Genomic DNA, 25,601 nt, shown 5'->3' with positions numbered 1-25,601 from the left:
AAATAACAGGCGTCTTGTGAAGACGCAGGGTAGGTATTTCAAGATGCCTCCAGTATCCCGAAGTAGCCGAGCAGTGTAGACATACCCAATAACTCTCTTTCTGGTGATCCTAGAGTGGCAGTTGGCCTCATGCAGAGGTGAGGAACCTCAGGGCCTAGTGGCTGGATGCAGCCCCCGCCTTGCCTGAATCCAGCCCCTAGGACTCAGCATTGGAGAGTCCATGTTGGCGCTCCAGCCCCCCTGCCACTCACCCGCAGGGCTGGAGCATACAAAATCTGCTAACCTGGGCCTCTCTAGGCTCTGGTGTGCAAGGAGAATGTGGGGAGTGTCTTTCTCCTTCTCAGTCAGAGGCATCTCACTTTGCTTCTCACTTATGTGCAGCCCCTGAATGACTTTTCTGTCGGTCAGTGGCCCCCGACCCAAAAAAGACTCCCCACCCCTGGCCTAGTGGCACTAGAAGGGGATTCAGTAGAGCTGGGTGCTGTTCCCAGCTTTGTCCTGACCTTGAACAAAGTCCCATTGCTTTTCTGTGCCTCGGTTTCCCCATCTGTAAAATATGGCTCACAATGCTGTCCTCCTCTGTAAGATAGTACCCGAGATGTAGCCGTGTTAGTCTGATCTTGCTGAAACAAAAGAAAGGGCTACGCAGCAGTTTAAAGCACTTAGAGATGGCTAGATGAAGAAAGTGCTCTGCAAGAGGGAGGCACTGTAATAATTAGCCAAGAATCACACAGCTGAGGTGAAATCCATACGTCAGTGTAAGGGCTGTGGGAGACCTTCACACAAAGGAACAGCGCTCCACGGCAGGGCAAATCTATGCCAGCAAACCTCTTCTGGTGTCATCCTGGCCTTAGCCGGCAAGCTCCCAGGGACAGGGAAGCTGACAAGATGTAGGTCAAAGCAAATTAATTTTGGCCGTTAATTTTATTGGGAGCAGGACCTGCACTTACATTCCTAATGCACTCTGTTAATGAATGGCACTATCTCCATTATTAACAATCAGCATTAGCCCATGCAAACCAGTCTCCCTTACTTACTGAAATCTTCTCCCGCCTGTCCCTTCCCCCCGCTTTCTTTAATTAAATGAGGAGGAAGTGAATCTAAAGCAAAGTGTGTCCTGAGCCATCCTCCACTTTACTTCTTCATCAGGAGCCAAGGGATAATGATGGCTGAATAAGGGATATTTAAGCCAGGTGGATTATTTTGTTACTCCTATAAGCAAAACAGTTGTCAAGCATAACCGTGTTGCATTACCTCACTGAGTGTTAGTCGGACAGGAAATGCAGCACTTCAGACCCAAGCAGACAAGAATGGTAACAAGCCCTTAGCAATCTGTTTCTCCAGATTAAATGTGTTTGCTAGTCTAAGTAGAATGGCACATTGACGTTCATGCCAGTGTTTTATGTTTGAAATTCCAGTGTTCGCCTTTGAAGATGACAGGACTATCTTCTTGATCTTTGCATTTGGGCTGGAAAAACCCTGGAGCGGGGAGGAGTTGTGAAACTGTCACTCCTATTTGTAAAAAAAAGTTTGGGATTTCTTTTTCAAGCTACTCCCAAAGAGCAGAATTCAACCCCACTGACGTTAAAGGGCATTTCATCACAGATGTTTTAACAAAATGGAAGAGAGTGCTATACACACCACAGAGGTTCTTGCTTGAACATCATTCTTTCCTCTATGGGTACTGACTTTTATCTACCCCCTAACCCGAAGGGGTGCTCTGCCCTTGCTCCTTTCTGAGGTCCCTGCCCCCACTCTGCCCCTCATCAGGGGTGCCACCAAATAGCTGATCAGCAGCATGGTCACTGAGCAGCCACTGTATTTTATGTGGGTGCTCCAACCTCAGAGCACCCACAGGACTGGTGTCTATGCTTTCCTCTCTTTCTAGGATGTCCAAAGAAAGGAAATACAGTGGCCCCCATGCAGCAGCCCAGAACTCATGCAATGCCTGGAACTCAGGCTTCAATTATGTTCAGGTCTCTTTTTAAAATGGGATTCCAGATAAGTATCTCTGTCCTCTCTGAGAAAGGGGGCCAATTCAGCCCCAGCCAAACTCCCAGTGAAGTCAATGGACGCTCAGCTCCACTGAAAAAGTCGGGGTTGAGGGCAGCTCTGGTTATATTTCTGTAGCCCTCCGTAATGAGGGGACTTCCTCCCCCAAAGCACTCTCCCTGTCAAAGGCTTCATACCATTTCCCACTGGGACTTCCAGCACTGATGCTGTGCACACCAGAGACCTCTTCACCTCCAACTCCTCTCCTCTAGCGCTCCTCACTTTCTGGGAGGCTTGCTTCTGCCCATAACAAAAACGGTTTTCTTCTCTGTAGACCAGTCTCTATATCAGGGGTGGGCAATAATTTTTTACCAGGGACCACTTCTGAAATTTTTGAAGTGGCCCCGGGCCACACTGGAAGGGGTGGGGCCTCAGTCAGAAGGGGCAGGGCCAGGACACTTCCCTACCCACAGACCACGATTGGTCTGGCAGTGTGGGAGAGCATGAAGTCTTTGCTCCCGCAAAAATTCCCCCTAGGCGCCCATGCCTCTGGTGGTGGGAGGAGACTTTGCACACTCCTCTTTCTGCCCTCAGGCCAATCAGGGCTTGGGGGCGGGGGAGCGCACGAAGTCTCCTCCTGCCCTGCCAAGAGCATGTGGCGCTTCTAAGCACCGCATGCTCCGGGTAGGGCAGAGGAAACTTCGTGTGCTTCCTCCCACTCCCGAGCCCCGATTGGCCTGGGGGTGGGGGAGCAGCAGTGCCTCTGCAGGCCGGATCAACCCACCCCTGTTCTATATTATCCTCTCACCCCAACCTTCTCACATTGGGCACCCAAAAAAGAGAAGCATCCCAAACTGATAGACTCATCTGCAGATGTGACCTCTCTCTAGATCAGTGTTTCCCAATTGGTGCTCCGTGGAACCCCAGGGTTCCGCAAAGCGAAAGTAAGGGGTTCCCCGAGAAAGTGGCATTGCCCCGCCCCCTCTTAAAGAGACGGTATTTTGCAGGTTTTTTTGCTCAACCAATTCTGGCGGGGCTTGCCAAATTTTACTCTGGGAACCCTAGGGGTTCCTTGAAATTATTTTAAGATGAAAAGGGTTCCGTGGCCAAATAAAATCAGGAAACACTGCTCTAGATCATTTTATCCTTCCATAAGAATGGCCATATTGGGCCAAAACAAAGATCCATCTAGCCCAATATTCTGTCTTCCAACAATGGCCAATGCCAGGTGCCCCAGAGGGAGTGAACAGAACTGGGAATCATCAAGTGATACCTCCCGTCATCCATTTCCAGCTTCTGACACCATTCCTACCCATCCTGGATAACAGCTATTGATGTGCTTAACCTCCATGAATTCATCTAGTTCTTTTTTGAATCCATACATGGGGGGTAACTGCATGCAGTCAGAAGCCTTTTGAGAACCTCAGCTGAACACTACTATGGAACTATTAGTCTCATAATTGAACATCAGGAAGGTTTACTTTAAACCAAATGAACCTTTTCACTTAATGCTTATTACGCTGATAAAAGATGCATCACCTTGGAAACCTTTCCCTTATGCAGTCAATACCAATACAAGTGCAAGCGTATATTTAAGAAATCCCACTTGTGGCCTTCAAACTCAGATTCCCAGAGGCGTTTACCACATTGTAACTTCTCCTTTTCAATATGCGCCATTCATACTTAGGTACTAAATACTCATTGAGCCTCCAGCCTGAATTTCTGACTCAGGTTTTGAAAAGAGCAAGAACCAATTATTTTAATGCATCTGAAAATATTTATACAGAAATGGGGATCGCTATGATTAATTGTCGAATCCGCAGACACATCCTGTGCAGGGGAACAATTAAAATAAATTCTGCATGGGTTGTTTATGATCCAGCTGTTTCAGTAATTGTAACCTTAATTCCTACTCTTGCTCTCACAATCAGAACAAAATGATTCATCTCTGAGATTGCAAGCCTGAGTGTTTTCCAGGGCAGTAAAGCATTATGCAAAGAAAGAATTTAGTCTCTGTAAGTATAGACCATCATTAGGGTCACTTTTGTAATTGTGAAACTCCTCTCATAATGATATTTTCAATCTGGAAAGGGAATGTTCTGAGCAGTGAAGAAATCTCCTGGCTATAACTCCTTGAATCTGTGTATATGTTTTCGTAGTTGAGAAAAGAGGGGCTGGGATGGTAGGTTTTTTTTCTTTTTTTGCAGGATATTCCATTTAAGTTTCCCAGCTGTTGGTAAGGCCTCTTGCTCAAATGGGGATTTATTTCTCACACATTTACCATGCCTCAAATATATTGCAAGGAAATGTTTAGCACACTCTATGGCCTGCAGCCCCTAAATGGTGGCATGCTTGCCCGTAATTATTCTCACACCGTTGAAACACTCTTTTTTGTTGCTGATGTTGTTGTAAAGGGGATTGGATAGGGCTATATTCTTTTTGAATGCCCAATGTGTCTATAGGACCCTCAGGGAGCCTGGGACTGTTGGGGGGGCGGTGTAGATTAACCACCTGCTTTATTATGGAGGAAATATGATATTTTAATACAATCCGCAGTTGGAAGAAAAACTGTCCAGATTTTTGAACAAGGCAAAGAAGCAGAAGCACAAAGTCCAACAGCATCTTCTCAGCAGGGTCTCCGGCTAGGCAGAGGCGCCCCCGAAGTCACTGATCATGTGAAAATCTTGGGGTTTGTCTATCTCCTTTTCTTTGGGTTTTCCCTTCTCTCTCCCCTGACCTTTCTCTCTTCTCCCTGCCCCCTTTCCTGTTCCCTTCAGGAGACCCACTCCCCTCCTGTTCAACTGAATTTTACCCCATAGCTCAGAGGAAGTCAATAGGTGGACTGCGGATATGGGCCAAACCCAGACTACCAGAAGCTGTTGAACAGATCCCAAGTTTGTTTTTTTATTTTTAATTTATTTACTATAATTATTCATGTGGGGTTTTTTATCATCATCATCATCTCTGGATCGTGTCTATACCTTGACCAAGAAATCTGGATCTTGACAAAAAAAATAATTGACGTCCTCTGCCCTAGCCCCTTCACTTTTATTGCTCCCTTCCTTTCTTCAGAAACATCAGATCTCATGCATTCAGCCTGCGATGCAGCCACTAACAAGTTTTTTTCTCTCTCTCGGGCCTTCTACCCAAACAAGGACTCTTATGGTCCTTGCAGAGCCTGTGTCACTTGGTTGGACGCTCTTAGCATCTCTGCCTTCTCCTTCCCTGCTGCTTTCCTACAGCTATTCACTTTTTCTAGAGGCCATGTTAAGTGAGTGGCAGGCCTGCCAGGCTACAGTTTCGAGCACGGTGGGATTCATCTGGCACGAGTCTCTTTCCCAACTGAGACAAGCCCAGGACTGTTTATCTGAGGGCACATGCACTTGGGAGAGTTCACTGAGGCACACGGCAAAATGTCATCAGGAGGGAGAGCCTCTAAAAACCAATTTAAATGCAAGGGATGCGGCTGCTTCATAATTGAAAGAAAAACAGAAACTGGTGAGTGCCATCCTGAGCATAGGGTTTGCCATATCAGATCAGAGTATTGGTCCATCTAGTCTGGCATCCTGTTTTCGGCAATACCCACTGTTACTTTGTAAATTCTCCTGGGAAGGGTCTGTTTGTTGGGTGACCGTATAGCACCTAGCACAGGGATTTTCAACTCTGGGTTGCAGCTTGCAAGGACAAGCCACTAGCTGGCTGCAGGATGCTTTGTTTACCTGCGCCTCCACAAGTACAGGCAATCACAGTAGCAGTTGGCTGAGGACTGATGTTCCTGGCCAATGGGAGCTGCAGGAAGCAGTGTCCTGGTCTACACTCCTTCCTGCAGCTCCCGTTGTCTGGGAATGGCGATCCACGGCCAACAGGCGCTGCGATCGCCCTTACCCTTGGAGGCGCAGGTAACAAAGCGTCTCTCAGCCAGCTTGCAGCTTGACTTCAGAAGTACTGATCCAGAGTCTAAAAACCCCTGTCCTAGCATACTCGGGTCCTGATCAAAGCTGGGGCTTCAAGACCTACTGTGGTTGGCATTCTTTCAGCTGTGAGGGATGGTGAGATTAGCAGCCTATGATACTGATGGCTTGCAATGTCTCATATGACTAAATAGCCCTATCCTGAGATTTGCCTGATCTTTTGGCAGCGATTGCAAATGTACGCATCTTGGTTGGGAGCTGCTTGCTTCCTGTAGGCTCTTTTCTCTTAATGCTCTAGGAGCCAGCTTCTGTCATGGACTCTGATGCCCTGATGGAGATGACGGTACCACTTGTTATGATCACTTGCCAAGATTTACCATTGGTCACTATCAACTCCCATTGATTTCAAGGGGCTTTGGACCAGGTTCTAAGTTAGTGATACTCAGATCTCAGAGATTCAGGAGCCAAATTAGTGATGCCCGTTATCTAAAACAGCCACATAATATACGACATACATAGCATTCTTGCAGCAAAATGACTGATTAGAGTATTATTTTATCAACTACAGCTGTTTAATAACATATTAAAAACATCCTGATTGGTTAATAATTTAATACCATGTGCTGCAAAGAGACGCAGGAGACACATTAAAGTGCCACTTGAGTATCACAGCTCTAAATGCAATGTAAAGTTACTCCCAGTAGAAAATTCTGGTGGAATGTTTCTCCATCAGAAAATGAGGTGTTGTTGAAATTGACATATTCCCGCAACAAGTTTTAATTTTCAACATTTCATTTAGAAATTTCATTTCTCGTTTCAAAACAGCTGCTGTTTTAATATTTTAAAGGGTTAAAATTGGAATAAAACATTTCAGTTTTATTCACACAGAACATTTCAAATGACCCAAAACATTTTAAAAATTCATTTTCTGGAAATTGTTGAAATATTTAGTTTCTGGTCCAAATTGGACAATTTTTATTTCAGGAAAAGGATGCAAATAGCGCTGCACATTTGCATACTTCCTCCAGGGGGGTTTTCAGAAGACGCTCTTCCGGTATTTACCCGCATCTACATGCGGCCAAATTTAGAACTAAACCCCTATTTTGAGAGACCCCTTATTCCTCCTACAATGGGGTTTACAGGAGTCTTTTGAAATAGGGGTTTATTTCGAAATTCGGTCGCATGTAGACGCGGGTAAATACCGGAAGAGCGTCTTCTGGAAAAAAAATGTAGGAAGTATGCAAATGCACAGTGCTATCTGCATCCTTCTCCCGAAACAGAAATTGTGTGTAGACATACCCTAAGTGTTTTATTTTAAAATGGCATCCAAACAAAAATATAACATCAGCTGAGTATCTCAATAATATTTTATAATCTCTTCTGCTGAACAGTTTCAAACCATTTTTCTTGATCAAGTTTCTGTTTACACAAGAGATAACGATCAGTTTTCATCCATGAAGGGAAAAAACTCACTTCTCTGCTGGATGTTAAGCTGTTCTTGTGCTGTTCATAAAGCATTTAGAGTGTCCCTCCCACATTTAATTGGTTAGCTATACAAAGCACACTTCAGGGAATTGAGGATAATCAAGCAGCTTGGTTTATTGCTGTGCTTAACTAGACTACTTCAAGCATCTGTGGTGGAGTGGGAGACAGGATATACATGGACGGGGGGGGGGGGGGGGAGCAATAGACAGAACAGAGACAGAGGCATATTAAAATTAATCCTTTGAGATATTTCAAGCACAAGCAACTGTATTAGCACAGCCTATTAGTAAGATTGCCTGATGCTCCCAAATCTTCCAAAAACTCCAGTTTGCACATGCTCAGTGAAGACTTCTTATATTTAAAATTCCCTGAAGATTCTGTCCACACTGAGCATGCTCCAGCCTGGGGCTGAGCAGGGCTTCCCCTGCAACTTCATATCTGAGCTCTTGACTTACAGGTTGTGCCAAGTGTGGGAACAGATACCTGAACTGTCTCTTACGTTATCAGTGACCCTCTGTTATCCCCAGGCACCTTAGATGACAAAACTGATTGATTCAAATGCAAAGAGAACAAAAGCTGGCCTTTGGGAGACAGGGGGAATGGGGTGAGGAAAAGAAACTGGACCTGGGAACCAGTGGATGTGGCAGGTACTGAGATGGACAAAATAGTATGGTTATGTTATTAAAGACTAATAATGCAGATGCACAAGTGGGTGATGAAGGCTGCACAGAAAACCTAAATTCTGGCATTTCCTAAGTTTGGGGTGCTTGACTTCACTCCTCTGCAATGTCCTTTTAACTTAGGATTGTGTGTGTGTGATATATATTAATGTTAAACAAAAACAGTCAATCTCATTCTGCCTCAAAACATAGCAGCAGGACCCCTCCCCTAAATGCGGGGCAAGGACTTTTACTTCAACTTCTTCCTTCTTTCCCAACAAGCAGCAGTGAGTGAGAAGTAGGGAGCATGGGCACTGATGGCCTTTGTATTAAGGTATTTCTGGGATGCCGAAAATCTGGGTGCGATTCCTGGCTCTGCCACAGATATCCCATCTGACCTTGGACAAGACACTTAGTCATTCTGTGCCTCAGTTTCCCATCTCTACATTGAAGATAACACCACTTCCCTGCTGCAGAGAGGTGGGGGGGAGGGGAGAAGAGATAAATTCATTCATATTTATGAGGAATCCAGATACTGTGACGATGGGCTCCTTATGAGTAGATAGACACCTTACTCAATGGCAGCCCTGGTAGCTTCATGATTTTTTTAAAACCCCGCGCAATCAATCTTCAGAAACTCTGCATCACTTCCTAATTACACACAGTGCTTTTTCTTCCTACTTGCAAGTTATTTTAATGGCAAAACTAATCCAGATATTTAAATAGCTACTGAAGATAAGTTTACGTACAGTAAATGGCATTTTAAAAATCTGTGGGCTAGAGATTTCTGTAAATGCAAATATACGACGACAGCAAATTTCTCTTTTAACATGGCTCCTGCAGAGTTTTAATACAAACAGGTCATCAGATAAAGGAACGTGCATGATTCATGTGGTGGGTTTCCATGAAGGAGGGGTCAGAAGCTGTTGAACTAAGTGGGTTAAAAACACATTACTTTATTACATTTCTAAAAATAAGCCTCAGAGTTTGTGGAGTTAGAAACTATGACTGCCTCTCACCTTGTATCAGAAAAGGAGTTTCTCATAGTGGGTAGCACCATAGGGCCTCAAAATTCCTTTTATTTGCAATGATAACTTTTTTTTTTTTGCAGCTGTGGGGGGCCTGGGAGGAGTTGCTGAGCTGTCCTTAGCTGAAAAAGGATGAAAACAGGAATTCACAGTTAGCTTTGCTGACCCACAATGGGAGCTGTTATAGACTCAACAGTCATTGCCTCCAAATGCTGCATTTTGGTGGCCTTGGAGAGGGCGATATCACGCTAAGTCACTGCAGACTGCCAAATATAGGAGCGGCTATTAGGCCAGGATCAGATAGTGGCTGGCTTTTAAGGTGCTGCCAGTTCTTAGTTTTACAGTCACTTTTGCTTCTTTGCCAGGAAGGTGGCCAAAGAACCTAGGATAGCTGAGATATGTTGCTATGAAATATGCCTAGTGCACATGCACTTTAAAGAGAGTTGGGTTAAATACATCTAGATCCCAGGGACTTGGGGTACATAGCACACTCTTAAAAGACTTGTATTCAGGGGCCTAGTCTTCCCCTCTTTTTAATAAAAACTGCACATTTTTTTTTCCATATGTCGTTCTAGGAGCTACTTTCAAGTCTTTTATTAGACTAATTTCTGTGATGGAAGGTGCAAGGTACACCATATGTTGGGATAAGCATGGGTAGCCCCACCCCCCAATATCCTAAAAGGTTTCTTAATGGTGTATTGTTCTTTGTAGCAATGGAGATACATCTGCAAGTTTTGCATCAGTTGTTTTGACAGTGCCAGGTGCTGTTTTGAGTCGGTGTGGCCTGGTCTTGGGTAAGCTTGATTCTTCTGATGCACTTAGTGAGTTGTCTGAAGGCTAGAAAAGGAGGGTTGGCAAACTTTTTAGGGATGTGTTCCCTGTCAAATATGGAAGCCAGATTAAACAGTTGAAGCAAAATGCAGGACAATGTAGCACTTTAAAGACTAACAAGATGGTTTATTAGATGATGAGCTTTCGTGGGCCAGACCCACTTCCTTTGATCTGAGGAAGTGGGTCTGGCCCACGAAAGCTCATCATCTAATAAACCATCTTGTTAGTCTTTAAAGTGCTACATTGTCCTGCATTTTGCTTCAACTACCCCAGACTAACACGGCTACATTTCTATCACAGATTAAACAGTGGCGTGGCAATGTGTCGGGGGGTATGAAAGGTCATGTGCCCCAAACACTGAGGGCAGGCGGGGCCAGCCAGCAGCAGGGGAGATTACTGGGGGATGGGGGCTGGCACCTGCAGCAGGGGTCTGTTCCCCCCTCCCCTCCCCCCCCACGACCACCACTCACCAGCAGCAGCAGGAGAAAAGCAGCGCAAGATGGCTTTGCTCTCCCAGCATGCCACTGGAAGGAAAAAGGAACAGGAAACCAACCTAGAGCTCATGCAGGAAACCCAAAACAACTAATCAGAAAAGTCTGGTGATAGCCATTCAACACAACGAAAAGTGGAATCAACTACAACTCCATGACCACCAGAACATGCCCCTTGGGAGAAATAAAGACACCATGACCCACCACATGGTAACCCAACATCATCAACCTACTAAGACTTCCTCTAACCAGAATTGAAGTATTTTTGTTCTCTAAGAAACTGAGTTTCTGCCACCACTACGGAGCTTGATATACAAATATGTGGAGAACTAGAATTCTTCTGCTGATTCCTCCTGAAGGAATTCTTTCATAGCAAAGCCGAAACCACCCCCAACCACCACATTCCCACCAATAGTCATAACAACAATGAATCATCTGACGGGACACCCCATAGCAGATAAAACCACACTAGACCATTGTACAACTTGCTTCAGAGAGGGGGAAAAAAAAGATTATACAATCCTCAATAAGCACATATCCATCACAATCTCTCTACCATTGAGAGGACAGCTATATAGTCCTTGAAATCCAACCACAAGACAGCGAGCAAACCTGAAGACAAAGGCGGCACTATCATAAACCTTATATGTAGCTTATACACTCATTTTATGTTTTATCCTAACTGGCATATTGGAAGGGCCTATCAAGTGAGGCTCCCTGGATCACTTCTGCATGGTCCGATTCTGTTCAATATCATCATCAATTATTTAAATGATAGAGAATATACATCAAATCTGTGTGCAAAACCAAGCTGGTAAGGACTGCAGGAGCTTAAAATTCAGATAGGACTAAAATCCAAAGTGAGACGGACAAACTGGAGACAGTCTGAAGAAAATACGATGAAATTCAAGGACAAATGCATAATATTCCACTTAGGAAGGAACAATCAGTTGCAAACATGAAAAATTAGAAATTATTGCCTAGGAATGAGTATTATAGAAGGGGATTTGGAGATCATAGGGCATCACAAGCTTAAACATGAGTTAACAGTGTAACACTTTTGCAAAAAAAAAAAGCAAACATGATTCTGGGATGTATTAGCAGCAGTGTTATAAGCAGGGCTCAACAAATAATACAATCTACTTGCCCGTGGCAAGTAGATTGTAACCCGGAAGAGCCAGATTTGGGCGATCTGCGCATGCGCAGAACGATCTGTCCATGCGCAGATTGCCGGACAGCGCGGCTGGCGAGCGGGGCTCACCGCGGTTTGGCGAGCCCCGGTTATAAGCAAGGCCCGACAAGTAATTCTTCTGCGTTAATGCGGCCTCAATAAGAAAGATTTAGATGTAGGGCGACATAGAAGACTTGAGTAGCCAACTTTAATTTGTATGAGGACTTAAAAATAGGATTTAAATTTAATAAAATGTGAAACATTTTTCAGTTTACTACGGTGCCATACAGCTCACCTCCACCCTCCTGGTCTCACCCCCTCGGCCCTCACTTGCCTGTAAATTTGAACCTGCTCTCTAATTTCAATTCCTGGGGAAGATACTGCTTGGGCTAGTCACAATCCCTCTTCCACAGCCCCAGGGGGCCCTTGTCTGGATATCACAAGGGGACACCTTCTGCCTAGCCAGGAATCTGACTCCATAAAGCTTCCCATATAACAGCACCATCGGGCAGGGCATGTGTGAGAATTGCCCAGAGGAGACTACAACAGATAATGGTGGAGCTAGCCGTTGGCTTCCAGTAGCCTCCATGAAGCAGCTTTGTAGTTATTGCATGGCCTGTGGTGGGAAGGAGAGAATTCCCTTTCCTCCATCCCAACCATCTCCCTTCCCTTCTGCCCAGCCCAGCAACATTGGTACCTTAGCTCCTTCATCTGTAAAAACGTGAGGGTTCTTTCCTCACTTGGTATTGAGACCAGTCCTTAATAACGTACTTTGAGTTCCTCAGATGGGAGGGACAAAGTATGTTGCTGTTCATGACTAACTGTACCATCCAGCTGAGAAACTGATGTCTTTACAATGTTTTCATTACCACTGGCGGGTAACTAGGACTCCCCCTTTATCACTGACAGGCTAAGATGTTGCCAGGTGGCTTCTCAATCCGGGCTGGCTTGCTAAAAGGAATGTAGCTGGAAGAAGCACTGATGCTTGGGAATTTCCATCGGGAAGTGTCAATTTAATCACAGTAAAGATGAATGGTAATGCCATTTCACCATTCCATGTTCCCTTTATCCCACCTGCTTGCAATGTGCAAAAATTAGTACTTACTTATTAAACAAAATGCTGTTCACAACTGTTATTCAATCAAGGGCGGAGAGATCATATAGCCCAGTTTGATTGCATTAGTCCCAGTTTTCCATATGTCGTTCTAGGAGCTACTTTCAAGACATCTGATATGTCCCAGTTTTTAAGAACCACAAGATGTTTGTTCAAGCTCTATTCTGCGCCACGTAGAACGTGCTCTGTGTTTAGCAGGAATAACCATCCAGTGGAGTGAGTGTTCCCTTTAACTAACCCTGTTCCTAAAAAAGCGACAAGGAGTCCTGTAGCGCCTTATAGACTAACAGATGTATTGGAGCATCTGACGAAGTGGGTCTTTGCCCACGAAAGCTTATGCTCCAATACATCTGTTAGTCTATAAGGCGCTACAGGACTCCTTGTTGTTTTTGCAGATCCAGACTAACACGGCTACCCCTCTGATACCTGTTCCTAAAGAAAATCAAAGGAGCATAGGTGCTACCGATGATCCTCTTTTGCTTGCTGTTTTTTTCTGTAACAGACTCACTCGGCTACCCCCTGAAATTCTTTTGTTCAAGGTGAGTGCTAATGACACATATTCAGGGTTTCATAATTAACAAGTTTGAGGAAAAAATCCGCTCCTCCAGGAAATGTGTCACTGGGTGTCACATGCAAACTACTTATTGCATAAGTAGCCTATTACCACGCTATCATCTCTCATTCATGATCAATGCAAATACCCAAGCCACCGAAACATCCCAACTCTGCAGAGAACGATCACCCAGTATCCTTACTCTGCTCAACCCACAAGCTAGTGAGCAGATAACAACGGGTAGAATAGCACCAACAGAGGAAGGGGAGCGGATTAAAACCAAACCAACTTCCATCTGTTCAGAACCAGGACGTGAGCTCCCAGGCCTTAGGGTTAGAACAGCAGGAGTCAGGGGTGTGAAGTGGAGGCAGAGGCCAGAGCCAAGTTCAGACCTGAAGTCTGGAATTGGAGCTGAACATTAGAACTGAATTATCTGCAGTGAGGCAGGGCTGGGTCTGAGGCTTGAGCAGGGCTGGAGCCAAGCTGGGAACAAGGCTATGGCAGTGTGGGCAATTGCTTTGAGCAGCCAGCAAACTCCTGCTGGGCTTAAGAGCAATGTGCTGGCTTCTTCCCCAGTCAGGTGCTCGGGACGCTCCATCAGGCCGTCTAGCTGATGCAACCCAGCTGTGCTCACAAGGCTGTCAGGAGACTGAACAGCTGCAGTTGCAGGGCTTTTCATTCCTGACAACGCCCAGGATGTTCATGCTGTGGCCAAATTGCAACCCTAGCTCAATACACTGAAGATGGCTTCAAAACCGGCAAAGATTTCAGGGGCTCTGATGGTTACCTGGGGCACTGTGAACCACGGGCCATTCTGCTGAAACACTGACAGTCCTGTTCCATAATGGCTTTTTGGGGTACACCAGAATAGCAAGACACACAGTTCTTCCTAGATAACTTGGCTCCTTCAGAACCTCCCCCTCCCCGCCCTTGCACGGACCTTGAACAGGACTATCCGTGTGCTTTCCACTGAGTGAGAGCGGGAGTGGCAAAGACAATATGACAATTCTGGTGACAATGTGACCAAATGAAAGCTGAAGACTGACCCAGTATTGGGGGTACACACGTTGCTGGGGCACCTCCTGATGGCTGGGCTTTGGAATTAGATCTCAGCCACTCTGGTGTCCCATTCCATCAGGTCCTGCTCCCAGTGGCTGCTAGGGGAGCCCAGGCTCACACACTACTCTGGACTCTAGACTCAATGCCTAGCAACCTCTCAATCTCAGACCCTGTTGCTCTTTCCCCGGGCTTCTTCCTACCTCTCGTATCTATCACCTAGCCCAGTGGTGCTCAACCTTTTTTCATTCACGACCCCCAGAGCCGCCGCATGTACGTCGGGCGCTGAGCCAGGAAAATAAAATGCCGTCTGGCCGCTGCGACCCCCAAGGAAGACAGACCCACGGGTTGCACACCGCTGTCCTAGCCCACCGCTAAATTTACCCATCTGAGTTTCCTCTGCACCTAGTGATTCATCCCCTTCTCAGCTTCCTGTTATCCTGTCCTGGACTACAGAGTCTGGCAGGACTTATTGTTCCTTTAAAATTCCTCCTTGTCCCTCACCAATTCCCTTTTTCTCCAAGGAGTGACTGCAAAGCTCCTGGCAGCAGCCCCCCCCTCCCCCCCTTGCACCTTGCTGGCTTTATACAAGCTCAGCCTCTCCCTTCAATCATTTAGGAATCATTTAAAGAGAGATAGAGAATAAGACAGAGACTAACTTATTGCCTCTATATAAAACCATGGCACGCCCACACCTTGAATACTGTGTACAGATGTAGTTGCCTCATCTCGGACAAGATATACTGCCATGCCATTGGAAAAGGTTCAGAGAAGGGCAACCAAAATGATTAGGGGTTTGGAATGGGTCTCATATGAGGAGAGATTAAAGAGACTGGGACTTTTCAGCTTGGAAAAGAGGAGACTAAGGGGGGATATGACAGAGGTCTATAAAATCATGAGTGGCGTGGAAAAAGTGAATAAAGAAAAGTTATTTACTTATTCCCACAATATAAAAACTATGGGGTCACCAAATGAAATTAATAGGCTTAATAGGTTTAAAACAAACAAAAGGAAGTTTTTCTTCACTCAGCACACAGCCAACCTGCGAAACTCCTTGACAGAGGATGTGGTGAAGACTAGGACTTTAACAGGGTTCAAAAAAGAGCTGGATAGATTAACGGAGGTTAGGTCCACCAATGGCTATTAGCCAGGATGGATAGGAATGGTGTTTGTCTGGAAATGGGTGACAGGAGAGGGATCACGTGAGGATTACCTGTTGTGTTCCCTCCTTCTGGAGCATGGTATTGGCTACTGTCGGCAGACAGAATACTGGGCTAGATGGACCTTTGGCCTGCCCAGAATGGCTGTTCTTATGTTCAGTTGACTTTTGTCAGCTTCTGCCCTCCTCAAGGGTTAATTGGTCTTTTTTAACCAGCATCACAGATCCAAAATGTGAATGTGGGGAACTTAGCCAAACACTTGAACACTGCCTGATCCAGTGTCCCCCCTCTTCCCTCTCCCATAACTCATTTTCCCCCAGGAACTGTTCATGGTAAGTGACACTGCAAGTTTTGGCTGTGCTTTTGGAGCTAGGATGACAACTCTAACAAGATGTCAGCTCCCAACTCTGCTCTGCCAATTATGCTAGTCTCCATCATGGCCTCACTTGTTAAAAGCTTACCAACTTGCATCTTTGTGCTTTATCCAGGGATTTCCCAATCATACTTGGGAGGAGTGCCCCATAAACATCCACAGAGCTACCACATAGCCCTCCTTCACATCCCCCACCCAAAAAACCTCTTTTACAGTAATGACCAAATAAAACTAGACCATTTTTTGGCAGAGACCACTGCTTATCTAATGGCTAACGTTGTCTTATTGTTTCTTAATACTAGCCCCAGCTGTCTGTCTGTAGCTACCTATTGTCCCTCATCTTATATTCAGTTTGTAAGTTATCTGGGGGCAGGAACCATCTTTTAGTTCTGTGCCTGCACAGCACCTAGCATAAAGATGTTCTAGTCCATGCCTGGGGCTCCAAGTTGTTATGGTAGCGCAAATAATTAAAAAGAGGCTCCAAAGCTTGCACTAAACACCTGCACTCATTTAAAGAAAAAAGCATTTTTATCTTCTGTATGATCCTAACAAATGCCACAAAAAATGTTCCGGTTCTCAGTTTTGCAAATGCAGTCACGTTAATCCAGAGATGAGAGAGGCAGTTTCAGCTCTACTGTGCTTTCTGCACTGCTGCCCAAGCTGTTCTAATTTCTGTAGGCTCTGCCTCCCTGTCAGCAGCACAACAAACACTGGGGGATGAAGGCGCACGCCACTTTGATGCACAGTACGTTAACATTCAGAGCTTTCAGGCTGCAGAGTGCAGACAGACTGCATGCCAAGAATACTGTGCTCTAGATCGCTCTGCTAAAACCTCTGAAAGCCCAGGAAAATGATATTTCCATCTCTTGGAAACAAAACACTGGGAACATGCCCCACCCCCACAATCCTTCTTACAATCTCCAACATTCCGATCGACACAAGGGACAGGCAGGGGTCAAACTTTTCCTGGCTTAATAGTGCAGTAGGATCTCAGACATAATTATGTGCATCTTGGGAATGGAGGCTGTTCGTAACTCTGAAACGTTCCTAACACTGAACAAAACATTATAATGGTTCTTTTAAAAGGTTACAACTGACTTAATTCAGCCTTGATGCTTTATTATTATGCAGAAGAAAAATGCTGCTTTCCCTTTAATGTTTTAGTAGTTTACATTTAACACAGTACTGTGCTGTGTGTGCAGGGAGGGCTGTTTCTGCTGCTGCCTGAATGTGTACAGGCGGCCCCCGACTTGCGACACGATTGGTTTCTGGGGAAGCGTTGCAAGTTGGGGATGTCGTAACTCGAACCTTCATTTACGATAGGCATAAATGCGGGGCCGAGGATGTAAGTCAGGGGTTTTTGGCCCCTTCCACACATACAAAAATGGTTGTAAGTTCAGGGAGTCATAACTCTGGCGGTTGGAAGTCGGGGGGTTTCAGTACACACTTCCAAAGGAGATGTATGCTGATTGGTCAGTCCGCAACTCTGAGGTTCAAATGTACTACTATTGTACATTAACCCCTTTTCTCTTGGTGGTGCTCAAACTCTCCTTGGCTCACAAAGACTTAGACATGGCATTCATATGCACAAGCAATTTTTCCCATCTTCTGCAACTGAGGAGGCATAAACCTGCCACAAAAGACAGCATAACCTCCAGAATTTCAATCAGCATTAATTACTGGATCATATTGCATGACATACTCCCATAGGATCAGATGGGTACCATGTCCATAGCTGTATGTCAAGGAGCGATGGGTACCATGTCCATGCTCCTGTATACAGGCAGTCCCCGGGTTACGTACAAGATAGGGACTGTAGGTTTGTTCTTAAGTTGAATCTGTATGTAAGTCGGAACTGGCGTCCAGATTCAGACACTGCTGAAACTGACCGCCAGTTCTGACTTACATACAGAATCAACTTAAGAACCCCAGGCGTCCCCAAGTCAGCTGCTGCTGAAACTGATCAGCAGCTGATTCCAGGAAGCCCGGGGCAGAGCAACTCTGCCTGGGGCTTCCTGTAGTCAGCGCTGGTCAGTTTCAGCAGAAGCTGACTTGGGGACGCCTGGGGCAGAGCAGCTGGGGTGCTGCCGGGTTGGTCCAGTAGTGCCCAGAGTGGGCGCTGCAGGACCAATCGGCAGCGCCCCAGCTGCTCTGCCCCAGAGTCCAAAACAAAAGCCTGGTCTGCTGGGGGGGGGGGGGAGCACACTAACTGTGCCCCCCCCCCCAGCAGACCAGGGACACGGGGAGCAGAGCCGCAGCGGCAGCGGGGTGCCGCGCCTCTGAGGCTTTGCTCTGGCAAAGCCTCAGAAGCGCGGGAACCCGCCCGGTGCCCCTGGTCTGCTGGAGACGGTCTCCAGCAGACCAGGGGCACCGGAGCAGCTTACGAACGGGGCTCTCTCGCCCCGACCTCCGGGGCGAGAAAGCCCCGTTCGTAAGTGCGGATCCGACATAAGTCGGATCCGCGTAAGTCGGGGACTGCCTGTACTTTGGTTTTCCATCTTCAAAAGTTAGGGACTTCCAAAGCATGATTAACATCTCTGGCCTGAAAATTGCAACTTCCATTTTTATGAGGGCTTTAAGGAAGAGGAATAATCCAGGAGTCAGATAACTGGACCACTCACCTCACCCTTATTTTCTCAGCATTGTGCTTCCACAGTCTGGAGAGAGCAGCAAGAAAGGAAAATGGGAAAGTTCAGTTGCTAAGATTGCTGCTATTTTTATTCATTCCACTTCAGAAGAATGGCAGGTAATTGTGTACGTACGGCCAAACCTGCAAGCAGGGAAGCAAATTGGGCAAATGAGCCGAGAGCTATCTTTAAATCAACCAACCGTAACAACATAATACTTTAGCAGCTGGGCACCACTGCTTACCAGAAGGTCAGACTCTACAAGTCTGTCACAATGGGACGCCGAGCTTCACGAATCAATACTGAACACCCAAATGTTGCACATTAGACAAGGATAATGAGACGACATTAGAGTAACCTTATACTGTCTGGCAGTACTTTTTAGTAGGACAGTTTGCAGCAGCCCAGCTGTCTCAGAGCTCAGGCGCTGTTGGGATGGTAGAATTTGGCCTTTAAAAGCAGCTGTTCGTGTTCCACATTTCCCCTTAGTGTCTGCCTTTGACTTTAACGAGGAATTTTTTGGTGGGTCTCAGCACTGCCTAGTCTTTTACAGCTTACGCATTTAGCTACAAAAATAGCACAGACAGTAAAATAATCATCATAAATCAGAGAACGACCAAGAAGAAGAGAGAGAAAGATATTTCTTTCTTTTCTCCTCCCTCTGCAAAAGGCAGCAGCTTCCATTCATATATTGAGTTTTTCATCCCAAAGTGCTTTACAAGTGTGTGGCCATCCCTTGCTAGATCTTTCATATCACAAAATACCATTGAAATAAACTTGAAATCTGCTGCACATAAGCACGCACTGATGGGACACAACTACAACCGGCCGTTAAAAGCAGCAGCATAGAATAGCCACAACAGAGCCATAAACTCACTGACTAGGACAACAGAAGGAGCCACAACTGATGGCATTTATTCCTTATAGTAGGTTCCCTAAATTGTAGCACCGAGTGGAAATATAGACCTGTGATTAAAGTACTGGATTAGGGCTTGAAAGAGCTGCGTTCAATTTTTGGCTCTTCCTTCGGGAGCTTAGCCCTCTGTGAAGCAGTTCCGTTTGACAGACTGGAGAGACTAATCATTTCTTTGCTTTTCTTCTTTTTATCTAGAATGTGAGCGCTTTAAGACTGTGTGTGTGTGTGTGTGCGCACGCACGCAGTACTCAGCACACTCCGCAGACCTTCCTAAACACTCCTGTAATACAAATAGCAGCACCTGCAGTTATGTTCGGGAAGTCAAAAGTCACTGGTCACCATAATTTGCCATGCAGAAGCTGCTTCTGAATATACTGGATAGGTAACCAGCTGACCCAGGGATGATGGGGTAAAGGAGGGCATTGCTCTGGGCTAGGGTGTAACACTGCACGAATGGCAGCAGAGTTCTCTGCTTTCATGGCCCAAGCCACCCTTTCTAACAGGTCTGGCCCATGTAATCTATACTATTATAAAAGGAGAGGCATCTGTCACGCTGTCTGTCACAGAGAACATTTGAGAAGTTTCTAGAAGGAGGCCGGCCTCCAGCCCCACCCACAGCCCTGCCCCCTCCACTGAGGCCCTGCCCCCACCATGGGGAGGGAAGGAGGAGCAGCGTGTGCATGCTCCCACAAGGGGGGGAATAGCACATATGCACCCCAGCATTCCTGGAGCAGCAGGGAGAGAAGAGGACGCATGGGCCCAACCCTCCCTCTCCCACTTCCATGAGCAGTGAGGAGGGAGGAGGCCCCCACAGCCTGAGCCAGCCCAAGCCGCCCCGGAGCAGTGGGAAGGGATGCAGTTGTGTAGCCCAAGCCTTCCCATCCCCTGGAACAGCAGGGAGGGAGGAGGCCAGGTGTACATCGACCATCACAACGGGATGGGTAATGCTAGTAATAATAAAACCCTAGCTTGTATATCACGCTTTTCATAGATAGCGCTCAAAGCACTTTACAAAGGTGAACACCATTATTCCCATTTTACAGATGGGCAAACTGAGGCACAGAGCAGTGAAATGACTTGCTCAGTGTTACCAAATGGCACAGCTAGACCTAGAAACAAGGCCTTCTTAGTCCCAATCCACTGTTCTATCCTCTAGGTAATACTGCCTCCCTGTAGCATTTTTCCAGTTTCAGCTTTCTGCAGTCTCCGTCTTCCATGTGTTTTCAGTGTGGGAGGACACTATACAATCGTATTTATAAATATATATTGTGCATATGCTAGAAAAAAGTCACATGGCAGTATCAGAGGAGAGAGAGAGAGATCTTAGCAGCATGAACTGGGACCACCTCATCACTGTAGAGCATCCACATCTGGGCTGGAACACGGCAACAGTTTATCAGCATGCAGCAACATTTTATAGCGTTTGAGACACAAAGTGCAGAAAAACAGCATCTTGGAAAAAAAACTGCAGGAGGAATTTAAGAAGGCAAAAATGCATTTGCCAAAGTCAGAGGTAACCTTAAAAGAAGTTAATTGATTCCAAGATTCCAGGGCCCAAGACCATTGTGCTCTGCCTTCCTGAAGGAAACATGCCATAGAACTTCCTCCAAAACAATGCCTTTAGAACTAAAGAATACCTTTAAAAAAATTCCAATCTTGATTAAAAACTGAGAATCCACCATGACCTTTACTTAGAAATTCACCCTTTATTTCCAGTTTAAACTTGTCTAGCTTCAACTTCTAGTCACTGGATCTAATTCCATAAGACCTAATGACAGAAAGGCTATGTCTACACTTGCGGCTTCTTGCGTGAGTAATATGCAAATGAGGCCAACCGTGGAATATCACCGAGCCTCATTTGCATATCTGAGCCACCATTTTTTTCAGAAGAGGCTCTTGCGCAAGAAGGAGCGTCTACACTGCCCCTTCTTGTGCAAGAAAAACCCTCTTGCGCAATGCCGTTCTTCAGGTATAGCGGCATTGCGCAAGAGGGTTTTTCTTGCGCAAGAAGGGGCAGTGTAGACGCTCCTTCTTGCGCAAGAGCCTTTTCTGAAAAAAATGGTGGTTCATTAGGTATGCAAATGAGGCTCGGCAATATTCCACGCTTAGCCTCATTTGCATATTACTCGCGCAAGAAGCCGCGAGCGTAGACATAGCCAAAGAGTTTAATGGAGTTGCGTTTTATGGAATCACCAGTACAATAGCACCCTTTAGCACCATACAGGTGTTCTTTTGGTTTTTTGACTAGGAGTAAGAATATTCAATATTAGAAAACCTACAACACTTCCTCTGTTTGCCCAATCAAAAAGCTGAGCAAGCTTGACTGTGCTTAGCTTAAGATAGGAGTTTTTAATCTTTGTTTCTGAGGTCCTCCCAAAAGTGCTATGAAAACTACACAGCTTCCTCCCCCCCCTCCCCCCCATGCCATAACAACTGGTTTTCTGCTTATAAAAACCAGAGCCAGCGTTAGGGCTAGCAAGCAGGGCAACAATCTGGGATCCCACACCAAAATCTTCTGGGGCCCCATGAAGCTAAGTTGCTCAGGCTTTAGCTTCAGCACTAGGTGGTGGAGTTCAAAGTCCCCGAGTTTAGCCCCATGCAGCGGGGCTCCAGCTTTCTGCCCTGGGCCCCAGTAAGTCTAGCACTAGGCCCTACTTGGTGGATCCCCTGAAATCTGTTCAAGCCCCCCACCTCTGCCAAGCACCCCCAGACCTCTAGTGTGGGACATGAGCCTATCTGGTCTCCTAAGGTGATATGGCTTCAGGCCAATATAAAGACGATTTGGGGAGAGTTCACCAACGCCAACCCATTTCTGACTCACTGTCTTGGAACAGCTGTTTTTATTTAGAAGCAAGTTATGACTGTGTTGCTAATGGTAGGTTTTTAAATACTTAAACATTTCAATATTTCTTTTTCATTCCTTCCCTAGTTGCCTGGGATAGCATGCATTACCAAAGGAATTTCATTAATCTTCCAGGTTTGTGTCTGCAATGAAAAGATGTAATCTTTCACAATGAAGTGCCCTGGCTTATAGCTAGATAATGGAAATATCTTAGTGATAGCCAAGAAGGCCACGCCCATTACCTCCAACACTCCAGCAATTGACAAAGACTTTTTCCAAATTACTTGACAGCAGAAAGTTTTATTATATATATTAACTTGGCTCTGACTATAAGCCACAAAAGAACTAGACTCACTGTTCTTTCCTGGGTTTAAAGTTGTTGAATTTCCCTGTGTGTGAGGCCTGTGCCTATACATTCCAAATGTTTCTATCACACTCTGGCTTTTCCTTAAAAAAAAAAAAAAAAAAATGTTGTGCAACGCTTACAGCTCTTTGACAATCAGCATTGCCTGTAGACAGCTCCATCACCCTCCAAATACTCTCTTAGATGTTAACAACCTTGTGATGACCACCATTGATATTGACAACTCCTAACAAAGCTATTGAGTGACATTTCAGTAGGAAATGGTGGTAAAGCTGCAGTCATCAGACAGAGCCATAAAAGGTTAATTAAGATGCGACAACAGTAAATACATAGGAAAACCATAGGTAACATGGTCAGGTTTTGGTGCGATTTCTTAAGCTGCAGCATAGCCTGAACACTGATACATTTCCTGCAATTCACAGCTCTTTTTGCTGGTTTCCAATAGCCTCAACAAATCTGTATCACTAGGTGAATTAGAAGGAATGGAAAGCTACTGCACAGGTGGTAGCATTTTTATTGATTGTGTTGTCAGATATTTAGATATGGATTAGGTGCTCATTTCCAAATTGAATTTGAACACAGAGAGAGAGAGCTGACTTCCTCCTGGCAGAAGATGTGTCTGGCCTTACAGTGTTACCAACTCTGGTGATTTTGTCATGAGTCTCTTGGTAAGTATTGTTTTCTAGAAATCCCCAGCCCCTGGAGTCAAGTGGATGTGCAATGATGTCAGCTTTCATTCTTAAAGAAAAAACAACCACCAAGGTTCTAGCTCTGGTCGCTGTAGAGAAAGCTTCAAAATGTGACCTTAGTGCACCCTACAGGGGCACTACAAGAAATAGACTGCTATTCCGACAAGTCTCTTAATCCTCGTGGAATGAGGCTAACCAGGACGTCAGAATAGCATGCACGTTATTTCAATTACATTTTGAAATAACGGGTGTGCTATCAAGACACAGAAAATGCTATTTCAGGATACCAAAGTATCCCAAAATAGCGCCACAGTGTAGACATAGCCTGAAAGTCCTCCTCACTTGTCAAAATCTTTCTGGCAATGAGATACCATAAGGGAGCATAATCCAGGTGTGATCATACCAGAGTTGCAGAGAAGTAGACTAGTAACTTTTAAGCTCCATAACAGTGGGTATTTGCATACACAGCCCATTGTTACTCTGGCTTATTTTGCTGCCATATTATATTAAATTATTCCTAATTTACTCTCCCCTAGGTCTTTTGCAATATAAAACTTTCCAGATTTCTCTTTCTTTCTCAGTTAATTTTTCCTCAGAGGAATTGGCTTCTCTCCTTATTGACTTTCCAGGTTTCTCTCTCAGTTAATTTTTCCTCAGAGGTATTTGTTTTTTTTTCCTTATTGAGCCATAGCCATCTTTCATGGGTCTTCTACACTGCTTTTTCTGTATCCAATGGCATTTGCAACTCCTCTCACTTTAATATCACCTATAAATTTAATTACTGTGCTTTTTATGCCTTCTTTTAGATCTTGTATGAAGATAGTATGTCACACCAGAGCTAACTCTAATAACTGCAGTAACCCACTAGATACTTCGCACTCACCAATTTAGAATGTTCTATTTCATTTATGACCTTTCAGCTAGTTTTCATTTCATATGAGTGATCATATCCAAGCCAGTTTGAATTAATTTTATGGGGTACGTCTAGACTACAGGCTTCTGTCAACAGAAGTTTTGTTGACAGATAGTGTCGACAAAACTTCTGTTGACATAGAGCGTCTAGACTACATTGAGTTCTGTCGACAAAGCAAGCTGCTTTGTTGACATAGTAGTGTGGACGCAAAGGACAGTTTACATGCAATAACACCTTCTGTCGACAGAAACTCTGTCAACAGAAGGCGTTATGCCTCGTAAAATGAGGTTTACCAGCGTCGACAAAACCGCTGAGTTCTGTCGACGTTATGTCGACAGAACTCAGCGGTAGTGTGGACGCAGGTATAGTTTTGTTGACAAAAGTCCACTTTTGTCGACAAAACCCTGTAGTCTAGACACATCCATGGATAGGATTTCACAAGACCCTGCATTATATTTGGCTTGCAGTAGAGCATATGAAATGACCCACAACAGATTTCATTGTAGATTTGAAATTCCATAGCAGAGGTACATATTTCTTAAAACCTGGAAACCTAATTGCTTCCTGAATAAAGTGGAAATCTCCCTCCACCCTCCCTTCCCCGCCACACCAGCTTAATGACATTCAGTATTTTGATGAGAAAAAGCCAAAGAATTCTTGAGGAGATTGCTCAGAGGGATAGCTGTGTTAGTCTGTAACTTTACAAGTAGTCCTGTGGCATCTTAGGGCATGTCTGCACTAGGAAATTATTTCAAAATAACTAAATTTGAAGTAACTCCTGAAATAAAATCAAAATAGCATGTCTCCACTACAGGGGAGACTCAAAATTAATCCAACGCAGGCTCCATTATTGTGGATACGCTACCTTGACTTACAACCCCAAAAGGCACTGGGGAGCAATCACTTCAAATTACTCTGAGAAATAAATTTAAAATTAAATAAATTAAATTAAATTTATAAATTAATGGAGATTGCCTGTCTCCTAGAACTGGAAGGGACCTTGAAGGGTCATTGAGTCCAGTCCCCTGCCTTCACAGCAGGACCAAGTACCATCCCTGACAAATTTTTGCCCCAAATGGTCTCTGAAAGGATTGAACTCACAACCCTGGGTTTAGCAGGCCAATACTCAAACCACTGAGCTATCCCTCCCCCCTTATTTCAAAATAACAGGCTTGGTAGTGTGGATGCTCTGCTTATTATTTTAAAATAAGTTTGAAATAATTCCCTAGAGTAGACGAGGGCTTAGAGATTAACATACAGAATCATGAGTTTTCATGGGTGAAACACACTTCATCAGCTGAGACGATATCGGTTAGATAATGGTTACAAATGCCAAATTTCATCCTCATTTTTATTATCTCTCTCTATATATATATATATAAAAAAAATTTTCCTGCCGGATGACAGAATGTTCCTGACAGGCAAC

General features: G+C 45.1%; 1 long non-coding RNA gene across 1 annotated transcript in view; it reads right to left on the bottom strand.

Annotated features, from left to right (window-relative positions):
* Positions 1 to 25,601, bottom strand: part of LOC142828946 (uncharacterized) — a 175,704-nt gene that overhangs the window by 127,974 nt on the left and 22,129 nt on the right. The window contains exon 2 of the long non-coding RNA XR_012903121.1: positions 18,446 to 18,594. This is a non-coding gene — a long non-coding RNA (uncharacterized LOC142828946). The remainder of the gene's footprint in view (positions 1 to 18,445; positions 18,595 to 25,601) is intronic.

The sequence above is a fragment of the Pelodiscus sinensis genome, chromosome 4 (genome assembly GCF_049634645.1).
Source record: "Pelodiscus sinensis isolate JC-2024 chromosome 4, ASM4963464v1, whole genome shotgun sequence".
NCBI lineage: Eukaryota > Metazoa > Chordata > Testudines > Trionychidae > Pelodiscus > Pelodiscus sinensis.
Note: the sequence above shows the minus strand (reverse complement) of the source record. Positions and strands in the feature narration are given on the sequence as shown.